We start from the raw sequence: 13,551 nt of genomic DNA, 5'->3' as shown, positions 1-13,551 counted from the left end.
GGACTTTTTCCCCTACCTCTTTGATAAGTACTCACACTCCTGCACTTACCAGTTTTTTTTCTGACGAGAGGTGGAGGTGGCTTTCCCACCATACGTGTTGCTGGGTGCAAACGCACCCACATCTAACTGTTTTTGTTCCTCGCCAGCAGTACCAGATCCGACAAGCGGAGGCAGTGGCCACCTGGGAGTTCGGGACTTGGAGGCTCCAGTATTCCCGGGGTTCGGTGGCGGAGGAAATCGTGTGGTTCCGGTTCTGCTTTGGACAGACGTCTCTTATCTTCGAGCCTGCCCACATGACACATTTTGTGAATTGACTTCATTGTCTACTATTGTAATTTGCCGTGTTTGTTGTGCTTATTCACAACAGTAAAGTGTTATTTGACTTCTTCCATTGTCCGTTCATTTGCGCCCCCTGTTGTGGGTCCGTGTTCCTACACTTTCACAACAATAGGTGAGACTAAGCAACCTTTACACAAAAGGCTATACCAGCACCGCAGAGAGGTCACCAGTGGACCTCAGTCTGCAGTTCATCTCCACCTGAAAGACACTAACCACATGTCTGAGGACAAGGAAGTTAAAATCTTAGCCAGAGTGAAGAAATGGTTTGAGAGAGGTGTCGAGGAGGCATTCTATGTGAAACAGTTGAAACCCAGCCTTAACTGGGGAGGGGGTCTGAGACACGCTTTGTCCCCTGTTTACAATGGGGTACTCAAGTCAAAGCAGTTTCAGTCTTTTGTTCATGGTAATGAGTCATTCAGGTCATCAGGAGAGTCGTCCGTCCCGTCATTAGGAGGGACAGCTGCCCTGTCATTACGAGGGTAATGTGTGTGTGGGCAGCTAGAGCACAATAGGTGCTAATTGGAGCTATTGTTTAGTCACTAGCCTATAGCAGTCTGCCTCTCGGTAGGAGGGGTCTGGTTAGGTTTAAAACTCCAGCTTTTGTGGCTTCTGTTTATTCTTCTCTACAAGAGTCTGAGGAAGCTTCTGCGATTTGAAGCGAAATGTCCTCGCGTCAAGCAACCCAGTCCAGTCGAAGATTCAAGCTTCTCTACCACACTAAAACACTATTTAAGAGTAGGTTTTGTGATGAAAACAACAACATTCATTTCTATAGAGCTTTGTAGTAATTCTGTAGAATATGATGCTGAATTTATGCCTACTGATACGGTGAGATTGTTAGGAACAATATAACTGGTGAAGAACAGTAAGACAGAAATATGAGACGTGTTAACATTCACATACAGGAGAGGCACATTTTAAATAAGCAACATAATGTGCAACCTGTCGGTATGAGACACTTTAGTTTAATTGTACATCACATACGAAGACAGCATACGAATAATGAAGTGTCACTTCCACATATTGTTGTCTGTTGTCTCTGTTGTCTGACAAACAAACCGTGTGTGCTGTGTGACAGGGTTTGGGGAAAATGCTCCAAACAATTTCTCTGCTTGGATACGTGAAAACATACTGACACATCCCCGGACCACATCTGGTGCTGGTCCCCAAATGGATGGAGAAGTTCAGGAGATAGGTTCCATCCCTCAGCAGTCTGTGCGATCGGGGAGAGAGACGAGAGGATAATTTTATGATATGATTCTTTATCCAGAATGACAGTTATATATATTTTATTTATAATTTGTGTTTGCTTCAAATGGAATGTTTTTTTTTTTTCCATTTTCAGAGACATGCTGCTGCCGGGACAATGGGACGTGTGCGTCACGTCTTATGAGATGCCCATCACTGAAAAATCTGCATTCAAAAAAATTCAGCTGGCGTTACCTCATCATCGATGAAGCACATCGAATTAAAAATGAGAATTCAAAGGTTTGTTTATATATGACCCTTTAAAGTGGAGCAGAACAATGTTTGTTCTTATGCTGAACATTTACAGTTTTCTACAGAACAACTTCATATTTTACAAAATAAACTCATGTAGCAAAAATGTCTTTGGTTTTTTCAAAGCTCTCAGAAATTGTGCAAGAGCTAAAAACCACCAACCGTGTGCTGCTGACTGGAACTCCGCTGCAGAATAACCTGCACGAACTGTGGGCTCTGCTCAGTTTCCTGATGCCCAAAGTATTCAACTCATCAGAGGTGAGAAATGAAACTAAACCACAAGAACAATCTGGATTTGAGCAGAAAGTGTGACAGTAACGCTTGTAATTTGAAGAAAAATGGACTTATACATTATTCATTCATTCATCTTCTACCACTTAGTCCAATTAAGGGTCGCGGGGGGCTGGAGCCTATCCCAGCAGCCATAGAGCGCGAGGCGGGGTACACCCAGGACAGGACGCCAGTCTGTCGCAGGGCCACAAATTGACAAACAAACACAGACACACCCACACACACCTATGGACAATTTAAAGATTCCAATCCACCTAACCTGCATGTCTTTAGATGTGGGAGGAAACCGGAGCACCCGGAGAAAACCCACGCAAACACAGGGAGAACATGCAAACTCCACATAGAAAGGCCACGGGAACTGAACCCACGACCTTCTCACTGTGAGGCAACAGTGCTAACCACTAAGCCATCATGCTGCCCGACCTATACATTATTATGTTGCTAATTTATTTTATTTTCTCGCTCTTGACACCTGGTTCAACACAAACAGCCTCGGTGACTATCAGAAGCTGATTGAACGTCTTCATGCTGTATGTATTCAATTTGAACCAATCTGATACTTTGGAGATGTGTTTATTATCTGGCCAGTATATGACCTTTGACATGTTTGTCTGTAGATGCTCCATCCTTACCTGCTGCGTCGTATCATTGCTTTGCACAAACTGACATTAATTTGTTCCCGAGTTCAGCATAATATTATGTCACAACCCTTCAGGTACACCAGGATTCTGACAAGGAACGTCAAAATTCTGAATTCAGCTGGAAACATGAACAAGATGCAGCTGTTGAACATCCTCATGCAGCTGAGGAAATGCTGTAACCACATGTACAGTAGTGTTCAGAATTATAGTAGTGCTATGTGACTAAAAAGATTACTCCAGGTTTTGAGTATATTTCTTATTGTTACATGGGAAACATGGTACCAGTAGATTCAGTAGATTCTCACAAATCCAACAAGACCAAGCATTCATGATATGCACACACTTAATGCTATGAAATTGGGCTATTAGTAAAAAAAAAAGTAGAAAAGGGGGTGTTCACAATAATAGTAGCATCTGCTGTTGATGCTACAAACTCAAAACTATTATAGTAAAGAAGCTTGAATCTTCGACTGGACTGGGTTGCTTGAAGCGAGGACGTTTCGCTTCAAATCAGAAGCTTCCTCAGCTAAAATTCTTGCTCTGGTAGTCTGACTTCTGTCTTGACTCTTGTAGAGAGTATGGCTATAAAGGCTATACCAGCACCGCAGAGAGGGTGCAAGTGGACCTCAGTCTGCAGTTCATCTCCACCTTAAAGACACTAACCACACGTTTGAGGACAAGGAAGTTAAAATCTTAGCCAGAGAGAAGAAATGGTTTGAGAGAGGGGTCAAGGAGGCATTCTATGTGAAACAGCTGAAACCCAGCCTTAACCAGGGAGGGGGTCTGAGACACGGTTTATCCCCTGTTTACAATGGGGTACTCAGGTCAAAGCAGTTTCAGTCTTTTGTTCATGGTAATGAGTCATTCATGTCATCAGGAGAGTCGTCCGTCCCATCATTAGGAGGGCAGCTGCCCTGTCTTTAGGAGGGTGCTAACTAGAGCACATTAGGTGCTAATTAGAGCTATTGTTTAGTCACTAGCCTATAGCAGTCTGCCTCTCGGTAGGAGGGGTCTGGTTAGGTTTAAAACTCCAGCTTTTGTGGCTTCTGTTTATTCTTCTCTACAAGAGTCAAGACAGAAGTCAGACTACCAGAGCAAGAATTTTTGCTGAGGAAGCTTCTGCGATTTGAAGCGAAACATCCTCGCATCAAGCAACCCAGTCCAGTTGAAGATTCAAGCTTCTCTACTATGGAAACCACCTGGACAACTGAGAGCCTTCACAGAATCAAAACTATTATGTTCAAACTGCTTTTTTAGCAATCCTGTGAATCATTAAACTAGTATTTAGTTGTATAACCACAGTTTTTCATGATTTCTTCACATCTGCGAGGCATTAATTTTGTTGGTTAGGAACCAAGATTTTGCTCATTTACTAGTGTGCTTGGGGTCATTGTCTTGTTGAAACACCCATTTCAAGGGCATGTCCTCTTCAGCATAAGGCAACATGACCTCTTCAAGTATTTTGACATATCCAAACTGATGCATGATACCTGGTATGTGATATATAGGTCCAACACCATAGTAGGAGAAACATGCCCATATCATGATGCATGCACCACCATGCTTCACTGTTTTCACTGTGAACTGTGGCTTGAATTCAGAGTTTGGGGGTCATCTCACAAACTGTCTGCGGCCCCTGGACCCAAAAAGAACAATTTTACTCTCATCAGTCCACAAAATATTCCTCCATTTCTCTTTAGGCCAGTTGATGTGTTCTTAGGCAAACTGTCACCTCTTCTGCACATGTCTTTTATTTAACAGAGGGACTTTGCGGGGGATTCTTGCAAATAAATTAGCTTCACACAGGCGTCTTCTAACTGTCACAGCACTTACACATAACTCCAGACTGTCTTTGATCATCCTGGAGCTGATCAATGGGTGAGCCTTTGCAATTCTGGTTATTCTTCTATCCATTTTGATGGTTGTTTTCCGTTTTCTTCCACACGTCTCTGTTTTTTTTTGTCTATTTTAAAGCATTGGAGATCATTGTAGATGAACAGTCCAATCACACGTTTTTATTTCAGGACCGTGCTACAGGATCGGTCAGGAGAAACAGGTGAGGGTGTTTCGATTCATTACAGCCAACATGGTGGAAGAGAGGATCATGGAAAAATCAGAGATGAAACTGCATCTGGACTCCATCATCATCCAGCAAGGTACCTCGTGTCTCAAGATAAAATCCACAAAACTACTGTTCACACTGTATGTATGTGGGTTTAGATGGACGTGTCAGCAGAGATGTCCTGCACATTCACAGTTAGTCTTTTCCTGAGACTCTCGTAGATACTTCATCTCCAGTGCACTTTGTCTCTGAAGAACAGAACCTTTCTACAATGGGGTGTTGAGAGAGTAGAACACATGACTAACTTCTACTTGTTCTTACTTTAATTACAACCAGCTTGGAAAACATGAGATGCTGTCCATCATCCGCCACAGTGCCTCTTATGTTTTTGCTTCTGCAGAGATCGAGATCACAGATGACGATATCGATGTGATCCTGGAAAGGGGTGAAAGAAAGATGAGTCAGCATTAATTATCAGAAAAAATAAACAATAACGGTATGTGATGGTTTTTGATTTGGATGTAACCGCACCATCACCAGAATTTGTCTAAATTCTGCACAGTATCTTTAAATGTAGACGTTACCCTGCTTATTCATGAAATTTACTCAAAGGTTGTCCAGTTCAGTAAATTGTACATTATATTGTCATTAAATCTACACAAAATGAAACAACAATAATAGTTACTGAAAGAACTACGATCTAAAATGAACATATTACATGCTTTCTCACTATACGAGTATTGGCATATATTTTGTGCTGAATTTTTCTAAAGTATTCACCATGAACCTCATTTTTCTTAATCTGTACTAGACTTTGGAGATGAAGGAGAGGTTTTCTGCTTTGGGTGACAGTTCTCTGAGGAACTTCAACCTGGACACAGAGACCAGCAAGAAAGACAAGGATGCGGTAAAAATGTCAGCCAGCGTCAGTATTCTGCTCTTAATTGTCTCAGTCCAGAACAAGAAGGTTTCAGTTTTTTGTTTTGTTTTGTTTTTTCATTCAGGTCTTGACCAACTGGATCGTGCTTCCAAAGCGAGAGAGGAAACCACTTTTGAGCCAACAACCAGCTGTGCAAGTCCATGAGCCGAAAACCCCAAAGGTAAGAACAGATGACTTTACAACCCCTGGCAAAAATTATGGAATCACTGGCCTCAGATGATGTTCATTCAGTTGTTTAATTTTGTAGAAAAAAAGCAGATCACAGACATGACACAAAACTAAAGTCATTTCAAATGGCAACTTTCTGGCTTTAAGAAACACTATAAGAAATCAAGAAAAAAAGATTGTGACAGTTGCACCTGCATCAGATCAGATCTGCTCGTTGACATTGACCCTATGTGTCTTTTTGCAAGGAATGTTTTCACAGTTTTTGCTCTATGGCAAGATGCATTATCATCTTGAAAAATGATTTAATCATCCCCAAACATCCTTTCAATTGTCCAAAATATCAACGTAAACTTGTGCATTTATTGATGATGTAATGACAGCCATCTCCCCAGTGCCTTTACCTGACATGCAGCCCCATATCATCAATGACTGTGGAAATTTACATGTTCTCTTCAGGCAGTCATCTTTATAAATCTCATTGGAACGGCACCAAACAAAAGTTTCAGCATCATCACCTTGCCCAATGCAGATTCGAGATTCATCACTGAATATTACTTTCATCCAGTCATCCACAGTCCACGATTGCTTTTCCTTAGCCCATTGTAACCTTGTTTTTTTCTGTTTAGGTGTTAATGATGGCTTTTGTTTAGCTTTTCTGTATGTAAATCCCATTTCCTTTAGGCGGTTTCTTACAGTTTGGTCACAGACGTTGACTCCAGTTTCCTCCCATTCGTTCCTCATTTGTTTTATTGTGCATTTTTCGATTTTTGAGACATATTACTTTAAGTTTTCGGTCTTGACGCTTTGATGTCTTCCTTGGTCTACCAGTATGTTTGCCTTTAACAACCTTCCCATGTTGTTTGTATTTGGTCCAGAGTTTAGACACAGCTGACTGTGAACAACCAACATCTTTTGCAACATTGCATGATGATTTACCCTCTTTTAAGAGTTTGATAATCCTCTCCTTTGTTTCAATTGACATCTCTCGTGTTGGAGCCATGATTCATGTCAGTCCACTTGGTGCAACAGCTCTCCAAGGTGTGATCACTCCTTTTTAGATGCAGACTAATGAGCAGATCTGATATGATGCAGGTGTTAGTTTTGGGGATGAAAATTTACAGGGTGATTCCATAATTCTTTCCTCAGAATTGAGTGATTCCATATTTTTTTTCCTCTGCTTGGTCTAAAAAAGTAACCATTACTGACTGCCACAATCTTTTTTTTCTTGATTTCTTATAGTGTTTCTTAAAGCCAGAAAGTTGCCATTTGAAATGACTTTAGTTTTGTGTCATGTCTGTGATCTGCTTTTTTCCTACAAAATTAAACAACTGAATGAACATCCTCCGAGGCCGGTGATTCCATAATTTTTGCCAGGGGTTGTACAAACACTGTTAGAGTACATGATGTTTCTGCAGCAACACGAAAGCTTACAGTGTCATTATGCTTGATTGTTTGGAATCCTGTTTATGGTGGAATCTCTTTCTGACTCCATTTTCAGCCTCCTCATCCTCCCAAGCAGCCAAAAATCCAGGACTTCCAGTTCTATCCTCCATGTCTGTCTGAGCGTCTGGAAAAGGAGCTGAACTTCTATAAGAAGACCATCGGCCAAAAGGTACAGAGACGAATGTTGTCAGTTCAGAGTAGGTTTGATACCAAATCTGGGTTGATGAATGTCTTTAGAGGCATGACTAAGTCAGTCTGTGGTCATCTCTCTTCAGGTTCCTCATCAGCCTGTTTCTCATTTGCCCTCAAAAGTATTGCAACACTTGGTATCTCACACATTTTAATTTGTTTATTCCATTTCAAATACATTTTTTTTTCTTAAATTATTTTCCTTAACTCAAACTGAAAGCAAATCTCCACAACTTGATATAAATTAATTAAAAATATAAAATAAAGCTTCTTGATGAAGTGGTGTCGAGGAGGATTTTCTTAAAAAGAAAACCTGAAAGTTCATCTACAATTTGACAGAAAGTACATTTGAGATGAAAGCCTAGATTTGATTGTTTTAGTGAAAGAAACTTTTGTATTTCTTCATAATTTATGTAAATAAAGTCCAAGACATATTCAGTGACTTGGAAATGTTCATGTTTCCATCCACTGACTTGTCTGAAGAAAACTGACAATAAAACTGATTATTATTTACAGGTATTATCAAGTTTTAGAGATCTGCTTTCAGTTTGAGTCTGAGAAAGTGTTATGTGTCGGACGCAGCTCGGAGAACCGACCAGCGTTTGAAGGACCCAGTATGAAATAAGCAGAGCACGGTACAAAGGCTAACTGAATTTAATACATAACAGTGATACAAAAAATAACAAAAGAAAGTGCGGTCTGGCGTGGTGCGCTCCCAGCAGCGCTAACGGTCTGGAGCCAGAAGCTGTTCGGACCCAAGGACCCCGCCAACACCCCCCAGGTGGCCGCAACAAACTGAGTCTGTGAAAGAAGGAACCATTATGTGAGTCCACACTCTACACACAGAGAGAACACTTAAAGGTGTACAAACAGCAAACACTTCCTGGCTTGATTACTAATCAGCTTCCCAACCTGCAGGCATGGAACATCCAGTTCACAAAACTCCACTGCAGTGGAAGCCGATACATGACTAACGTACAGCTCAATATAATAAGGTGTGAGGGACACCATATTTACTGACTGTATAAATGTTAGTCACAAAATCTAACGTACCTCAGGAAGTGTGCTGACGAGCGTGAGACCTCACCCCCTCCTCTTTCACAGACCGTGCATCAAACCCTGGACGTTCTCTGCATCCACTGATGATGAGATGGCTCCCGAGACGACGATCTCACCTGTCTGGTCACAAGGTCGAGTCTCTGGCAAATACACACTGTATACTCCAGTCTTAAATGCCACCATGTTCCAATCCATATAGATGCACCTCAGCTGTGAGTCCTGACGAGCCGCAGGTGATCAGGGTGAGGTCCTGATAACCTCAGCAACACAGCCACTCAGTCCCAAATGCAAGCCACCTGGAAGGAAAAACAAAAGACAGAAACAAAAAGGCAGCCAGGCCCCCCAGCCATACAACAGTAAGATAATTTTACAAATTTCAATTCTTTATTTTTTTTGTATTTCTTGTATTTAAAATGTGTGAAATTCCAAGTGTTCCAGTACTTTTGGAGGGCACAGTATCCTAACATTATGATGAGTGCAAAATGAGTGTGGTATTATTACTGTTTTGTTTAAGAATGTTTAATTACTTTGTGTCAAATCATAGTCATATCGTATATCATATTGATATGACAATTCAGTAAGGTATATCTTCTAAAAAAAAAGAGAGTAGAGCCACTTAGGTGCCTGGTCTTGAGAACCAGGGATGGTAGGTTGAAAAGCTTTTTTATCCCATGGGAACTCTCCCTACCCACCTAAGCAGCTCAAGAATATGGACAGCATGTATATAAGTGACATTTACATGACAATTTATATGATAATATTGAGATACGATAATTTGGCCACATTGTACCATATTGTACAGCCCTACTGTCAACTAGCTGAAAACTTTGAATATTAATAGCGCTTTTCACAGTATCTAAAAATAGATCGTGACGTCACGCCGCAAAGCATTATGGGACGCAGACCTAGACAAACAAGCATTTGAGTTGCATGGTTGTGCGTGGTTCGAGTTGCCTATTAACGGATTTAAAAACATTTCCTTTAGTTACACCATGTTCAAATGCCAAGGAACTAAGCATTGCTGTTGGGGATTGTGCAATTCCAACTCGAGATATCCTGATCGCTTGCCAGAAGGGACATTTTTTATCCCATTTCCAAAGCCCGGTAAGATCCGTGACAACATGCCACGACTGGAAAGAGAAAAGGCAACGTTAAAGATGGACAAAGCTAAGCGATGGCAATATTTATGTGGACGAGCAGATTTTCAAAATGTACAGCAGATAAAAGGAAGCATGTATATTTGTTCTCTGCATTTTGTTGGTGGGAAAGGTCCTACGTCCGAGAATGATGAGCCGAGACTCGCTACACTCACAGATGTTGAGTTGTCCAGGAAGCAACGGTGTAAACGAAAGGCCCGCTCTGAATGTGTAGACGAAACACCATGCCCACCCAAACGTGGTCAAAAAGGCTTGTAACAGATGTAAACAACGAAGAAAGCGGATCGTTGCAAGAGCCTTTGCTTCAGAAAAGTGACGACGGGATCATATGTGAAAGCACGTCAGCCGACTGTCAGGCTGCCTCACGCACAGAAGACAAAGCTACACAAACGATGTACAATCAGTACATGCTTGGAGCTAAAGTTGAGACTATGATCCTAAGAAATGAAACTGTACTTCAAATTGAGAAAAAGGAAGCCAAAGTTACCAAACGGATGGATCCACGTGTTGTGTTAAAAAACAGAAAAAAATATTAAGTTTTTTATTGGATTATTTCCTGAGCAGTTTGATGTTTTGTACACATTTCTTGGTCCAGCCAAATATAATCTAAAGTACTGGAACCCTAAGGGAGACACCAAGGAATCTATCAAATCAAATCAGAAGAAAAAGGGTCCATGTCGACGTTTCACTCCAAAGGAAGAACTTTTCATCACACTTCTCAGGCTCAGAAGAGGATTTTCATTGAAAACTATTGCTTACATACTTGACACATCAGAATCATTAATAAGTAAAATTTTCATCACATGGATTCAGTTTATGTTCTTGCATTTCAAATCTATGAATGTCCAAATGTTTCCAACTACAGATGTTTGTTGTGTGGGCCGCCAGAAGAGGAGCTCCTGCTGGCCCACCACCAGAGGGCGCCCTGCCTGAAGTGCGGGCTTCAGGCACCAGAGGGCGCTGCCGCCAAGGACACAGCCGGGGTGACAGCTGTCACTCATTATCTCAGGACAGCTGTCACCCATCTACACTTCATCAGTCCACACCATAAATACCGGACGTCATCTCCACCTCGTTGCCGAGATATCATCTACCAGTAAAGGTAAAACTCTCAGCCGTTGCTTTTGTCTTTTCTGACAAGTGTTTGTTACACAGTGTTTGCAGTCAGTTCCGTGAGTGCTCGCAGCCGGAGGCTGAGTGTGAGAGACGTAGAGAGCTGACGTCTTCGCTCCCCACGCTATTCTGTGATAAGTACTCTCAACTGCTGCACGTACCTGTTTTCTGGATAGGAGGTGGAGGTGGGATCTCCACCAGCGTTGTTACTGGGTGTACACACACCCACCTCTGATTGTTTCTGCTCCTCGCCAGCAGTACCAGATCCGACGTTCGGAGACGGTGGCCACCTGGGGATTCGGGACTTGGCGGCTCCAGTATTCTCCTGGTTCGGTGGCGGAGGAAATCATGTGGTTCCGGTTCTTCTCAGGACAGACGTCTTCTATCTTCGAGCCTGCCCACACGTCCCCTTTGTTGACTGACTATTATCTGACATTCTGTAATCTGCTGTACTTGGTTGTGCTCATTCACAACAGTAAAAGTGTTCATATTTGACTCTTTCATTGTCCGTTCATTTACGCCCCCTGTTGTGGGTCCGTGTCACGACACTTTCCCAACAGGATATCTCGGCCACGTCATGGATCAGGTGACCGAGCAAAACGTCATCCTCAATCGCAGGATGGAGGCTCTCACCGCTCAGGTGGAAGCGCGCGCTCAGGGCGCTGCTGCAGCTCCTCCTCCTGCCGACCCGGTGCAGAATATAGACGTTCCACTGGTCGTTCAACGACCCCCCCCACCTTCCCCTGAAGCATACATAAGCCCCCCAGAGCCGTACGGGGGTTGTGTGGAGACGTGCGCAGACTTTCTTATGCAGTGTTCGCTCGTCTTTGCACAACGTTCCATAATGTACGCGTCTGACGCCAGTAAGGTGGCTTATGTCATTAACTTGCTTCGTGGTGAGGCACGCGCTTGGGCTACGGCGCTTTGGGAGCAAAATTCACGGCTCCTTCTCACGTATGCTGGGTTTGTGAGGGAATTCAAAACGGTTTTTGATCACCCTAATAGAGGAGAGACCGCTTCAACAGTGCTGCTGTCAATGAGACAGGGGCGCTGGAGCGCAGCCGCTTATGCAGTCGACTTCCACATCGCGGCTGCGAGGTCCGGCTGGAATAACGCTGCGCTCCGCGCTGCCTTCGTAAATGGACTGTCGTCGGTCCTGAAGGAGCACCTGGTAGCTAAGGACGATGTGACGTCGGTTGGCCCCTAGCGGTCAAACCCCCAATGAGACAGAAGCAGAGACAGAGGCCGAAGCAACTTGATGTGGTCCACAACTTTAATTTTCTTACTTTATCACTACCCTTCCAAAAAGAACAAAGAAAATCGTGCATAAAGTACAAATACCCAGAGAGGTGGTGGGAATAGTCTCTCCCCAACTGCCACTCCAGAATGATCTCTCAGGCGCCTTTTATCTGGTTTGACTAATCGGGTTAAACCATTAAAATCTAAAAGGTAAGAGCTAACCAACTAGCTCCTAACACCTATCAAAACCCTCCATACCTTTAACCAACCCAAAACCCATTTAAAATCCCACCATCTCTAAACCTAAACTTAAACCCCCCAAAACCACCTATTTACTAAAATTCATACACCAATAAACCCCCTTAAACACATCTCCCCCCATGACTCCCCTGCCTTGGTCTATCCCAGAACCTTTATCATAGCAACAGTTTCCAGTGGGACCTCTTTGCTGCCTGGACACAAGACATGAGGTAAGGAAGACAAATTACAACTACACACCTCAATACTCAATCCTACATACATCAAGGTGCTTCCTAACTAAAGTAACTGTACAGCTATAAAATCACTAAGTAACAAATTAGCTATTTGTTACACTTCCCCCCTCCTCTCAAAGGCCATTATCACTCTTCTACCAGTCTTGAAAGGCAATCCGCCACAATGTTAGTCTTCCCTGGTTTGTATTGAACCGTAAAGTCATAAGGTTGCAAGGCAAGATACCACCCGGCAATACGAGCATTTGCCTCCCTCATCCTATGCAGCCATTGCAGCGCCCGATGATCCATCTCCAAGACAAAGTGACGCCCCAACAGATAATAACGCAAAGAATCAATGGCCCACTTCATTGCCAAACACTCTTTCTCCACCGCCGAGTACCTCGTTTCCCGTTCCAACAACCGCCGACTCAGGAACACGACCGGTCGTCTTTCACCATCCTTTTCCTGCAGGAGCACTGCCCCCAATCCCACCCCTGACGCATCAGTCTGGAGGATAAAGGGCCGGCCAAAATCCGGGGTTTGAAGCACAGGTCGAGTACCTATGGCCTCCTTCAAAGCCTTAAACGCTTGATCACAGTCCTCTGTCCAACAAACTTTATTTGGGGCAGAGTTCTTAGTCAAATCATTGAGGACCTTCGTTCGCTCAGCAAACTGGGGGATAAACTTTCTGTACCATCCCACCAGTCCGATAAACCCCCTCACTTTCTTCTTTGTAGTAGGCACCGGAAAGGAATAAATAGCCTCCATCTTCTGGACCTGTGGTCTAATTTTCCCAAAGCCAATAGTGTACCCCAGGTACTCCACTTCCTTATGTGCCACCGCACACTTACGAGGGTTAATAGTCAATCCGGCAGCCCGAATTCTCTGACACACCGCCCGGAGATGTTGAAGATGTTCCTCCCAAGACTGACTATAC

General features: G+C 43.1%; 1 pseudogene; it reads left to right on the top strand.

The window, feature by feature from the left end:
• Window positions 1-230: 230 nt before the first annotated feature.
• Window positions 231-12,615, top strand: LOC117517999 (annotated as a pseudogene).
• The last annotated feature ends 936 nt before the right edge of the window (window positions 12,616-13,551 follow it).

Source organism: Thalassophryne amazonica, chromosome 9 (genome assembly GCF_902500255.1).
Source record: "Thalassophryne amazonica chromosome 9, fThaAma1.1, whole genome shotgun sequence".
In the NCBI taxonomy this organism is placed as follows: domain Eukaryota; kingdom Metazoa; phylum Chordata; class Actinopteri; order Batrachoidiformes; family Batrachoididae; genus Thalassophryne; species Thalassophryne amazonica.
Note: the sequence above shows the minus strand (reverse complement) of the source record. Positions and strands in the feature narration are given on the sequence as shown.